Source organism: Spinacia oleracea, chromosome 6 (assembly GCF_020520425.1).
Source record: "Spinacia oleracea cultivar Varoflay chromosome 6, BTI_SOV_V1, whole genome shotgun sequence".
Lineage (NCBI taxonomy): Eukaryota > Viridiplantae > Streptophyta > Magnoliopsida > Caryophyllales > Amaranthaceae > Spinacia > Spinacia oleracea.
The window spans coordinates 69,250,629-69,254,556 of NC_079492.1; the positions used below are offsets into that span (position 1 = coordinate 69,250,629).

General features: G+C 36.3%; 1 long non-coding RNA gene across 1 annotated transcript; it reads right to left on the minus strand.

Annotated features, from left to right (window-relative positions):
• Positions 1–1,025: 1,025 nt before the first annotated feature.
• Positions 1,026–3,114, minus strand: LOC130462392 (uncharacterized). The gene is made up of 4 exons (XR_008922484.1): positions 2,899–3,114; positions 1,907–1,987; positions 1,726–1,810; positions 1,026–1,418 (listed from the first exon to the last, which is right to left on the minus strand). It is a non-coding gene; the product is annotated as an uncharacterized lncRNA (long non-coding RNA).
• Between the last annotated feature and the right edge of the window lie 814 nt (positions 3,115–3,928).

The following is a 3,928-nucleotide window of genomic DNA, read 5'->3' on the forward strand; positions in this document are numbered from 1 at the left end:
GCCACATTCCATCGGTTCGTCCGTTGCGGCTGCTTCTTCTACTTCCTCTAAGGCTTGCTTCTTAGACAATCTCTCCCTTTGTCTTTTATCCATTTCTCTTTTCTCCATGACATGTTGTTGAGGGGTTTTAGCACATGTGGCCTTTCTTCTCTTTCTTAAGACCAAGTCAGGATCATCTTCAAATTTGTTCTGCAGAGAGATGCAATGAAATGTTTGTTCTAGATTACGGGATATAGTATGAAATGAAACTAAACCTAAACACTAAACCCTAAACCTTTACCTCCTCCACAAGATTAACGGGTGTACAGTCCCTTGCTTCTCTGGTGTGTGGTTCGCCATATGCGACATCTAAACACTGAAAGATAAATGAATAATCAAAATGTTAAAAACCCTAAAATAATTGAACTTTGCAAGTGACAAAATGCAAAATCAACCACTCACCCCTAATTTGCCAAAGTCTTCTTTAGCGGTCCCCTTGGCCCTCTTACTTTTGAGTTCCAACCTGTCTTCTTTCTTTGCTTTCACTATGCCAAAAAATGCCTTTTATAGCGCTTAATATGGCCTTTTACAGCGCTTCATGAAGCGTTGTTGATGGCTCCACAATTAAAGGTAAAAAGTACTTTTAACAGCGCTTGTCAAAAGCGCTATAAAATGTACTGTTATGATAATTCAAATATTTCTTTTACAGCACATTATAAGCGCTATTAAATGTGTGCTGTTAAAGATTTTACCGCCAACTTTTAAATTATTTTACAATAGCAAACGTATATGAAGCGCTATTAAAGTAATTTTTCAAATTTCTTTTTCATAATTTTACGTGCTGTAATATTTTCCATTTTATATAACTATACATATTTCAAAATACCAAAAATGCCATATATTGAAGAGTAGTAAATAATTGAACATTAATTTCCAAACGTCAATAAATTTTGCAACACTCTAATAAAACTGATTACATAAATATGTTCTAAAATAAAATTACAAACAATGTACACAAGATAAATCAATCACTAGAGTTATTTTTTTGTTCCTTCAACGTAGCCCAGAGATAATGAGTGTAAGAGAAGCTCCATTAAGTCCATAGTCCAAATCTTCAAAAACCAACCAAGTGAAAAGTAAATGCAACAAGAACACTCCAACAGACATGTATGCTAAAGGGTTGACAATTGATGAGCTTGAAGGAACCTCATGTCACTAGCTAGAATAAGAACCAACAAAAGGAGAATTGGTCAGCTGCTGCTGCTGACAGCAGCTTACTGAGTTACTGCTGCTGACTATTTACTACTACTCTGTGGGGTAGAGCTATATTAGCGGATGTGCTTGAAGTTGTTGGTGTCTAAGCTAGAATATCCTCTACGAGCACGCTTTTGATGATATAAATGTCCCTCTGCAGCCTTCTTCGCGGCTGCACTCTTCTCCTACAACAGCAACAACAACAAAGCCTTAGTCCCAAAATGTTTTGGGGTCGGCTAACATGAATCGACATAGGAGATCGTAATTAACTCACTGTGACCAATCAAACATGACCAATCAAACAAGAAAGGAGCCGGAAGTTAAAAGACTGAACAAGGAAGAGGGAGAAAGTGAAATTAAAGAAAGTAAAATAAGATGAAATTATATACGGGTGAAAGTTGTGAAAGGAAGCTCTAATTCAAGCTTCACTGATAGACTAACTTTCTAAAAATCACATTTAGCTAATCCATTCTAGGGCTAAACAGCATTTACCTTTACCTGGGGGATGATCAGTTTTTGTTTGGTGCAATGCAACTTCTAATAGTCGAATAGCTTCAGTCACATCTCGCATCTCAACCTGCATGTACAACAAATTATATCTTGATAACATCCTCAACTATTTTTGTAATGACAGTGTATTTAGAAAATACTTAATATTAAGTTATTAACTGACCAATTCAGAGAAATGCATCCGTGCCAATGCTTCACTAAGTCGTATTAAACTCTCCATCTGCCTAGGTGTTGCAGTTATAACCTGTTCATAATTGAAATACATGGATCATATAAGCACCACTTTTATACTTCCACAATATAGGCAGAATATTTAACAATGTATCTGGGTTTTGCAGTTGTATTCCATCTTACTACTTCCTGGAAAGTTTCCTCTTCTTCTAATCTCAGCTGCCTAAAATTCGGTACTACCTAGTCCGCCACTAAACAAACAAAAACCTCCAAAATTACTAAGATAGTATATAACTGACATATTAGTATTAGTATAGTATATACTATAGGAAGGGAATTTGTTTCCTTCTTTGCAAACCAATTGACCTCCACATTTTATTCCCAAAACAAAAGTAGCGATTTGCATAATTTTAAGGTTTCACTAGCAACAGTAATCAGATTAAAATCTACAAGGTTATGAATCAGTAAAAAAATGTAGAAATAATGACAACTTCAGGCAGTAACCCAAAAAGAATTAGCCAGTTCAATGTGAAATCTATTTTAGGAATTAAAAAATAAATGCGAAGACGACAAATAGGGAGAGGAAACTAAAGTAACAGCTTCTATGGTTCTACAATTTGTCCTGTTCCATCCAAAATAATGGAATTTTATTGCATTAACTGTTCATTTTTCACCCAGGAAAACAATCAAGAGACCTTTTCTTTGCCATGAATTGATGGGAAATATAGTTGAAGTATTAGATTCTCATTAACTACAGAGTTGTATCCAGGAGATAAAAACGGAATAAATGGACAATAAGGCAATGAAAATATGAGTAAGCCAGAGACTACAATAATGCAAACTAAATGAAACAAAATCTGGCGTAACTAAAGCATTAGACCAATTCCATCTGCAATTTTGAAAGGTTAAAGATGGTACAAAAATCAAACACTTGTAAACTTAAACTCCAACCAAATTAAAAGAAAAAAATAGATCTTTGATTACCAAGTTCGATTACCCGTCCGATCGAAGAAGCACCAACACCTGACAAGTCAAACCCTTGATGCCGCCACCACCGTTGCAGCCTCCGGCTCAAACTCCACCTCAATTCTTCTATTTTTTAGCAAGATTCTCCAATTTTTGTAGTGAAAAAGAGAGTTTCAAAGCTATCCGTAGAGAATTGAATAAATATTTTGAGTATGGAGAATTGTATATGAGAGAGAGAAAATGTTGGGGACGAGGGTTTGAGTTTTGGTTCATGAGTTATGTGAGGGTTTCTTTGGGTTGGAAAAATTAAAGCGCGAATAGAAAAAAATTTGGTCCAAATCAGAGCGCCTAGTGGGTTGATAAACCGCCAAAGAAAATTTGGGCTTTTACTGGCATGTTTAAGAAATTCCACTAGTTATGCTGCCTAAAGACGTATTATAGTGGCATTTAACTTAAATGCCGCTAGATATATGCCGCTAGATTAGTAAATTGTTGTAGTGTGCACAGCCCGCACCTGAACAAACACAACAACACCCAAACTGCAGTAAGTGGCTCAACACGAACAAGCACCTGCACAAAGCAGATCTGCAGCTAGCAAGTACTCTCCACACAGTTAAAACAACAGCACAGCAGGACATAACAGAGCAGCAGAAACACTGGAACTGCCAGCCAACACAGAAAAGCAGCTGCAACATACAGAAAGGAGTAGACCCCAACAGATAAGACCTTCAACCAGACTGTAAGAACAAAAGAAAACAGCCCTCTGCAAACACCAGAAACAGAACATAGCACCCTATCCAGATACAACCAGAATTGAACACTGCCCGAAACCAGCAAATAGATGCAAAGCTACAACCTACACTTAGCCCAGCAAAAGCAAGCCAAGCTCCCAACACACCTGATGCAATTCAGGTATTATAAAAGATTTGTTAAATGCTCAATGTAATTCAGTAATATAAATCAGAATTATATCGAATTGATTAAAACGAATTGATACAAGTTACAAACTTTTAATATTTCAATTTTGTAGTTTCCCATGGCAGAAGAA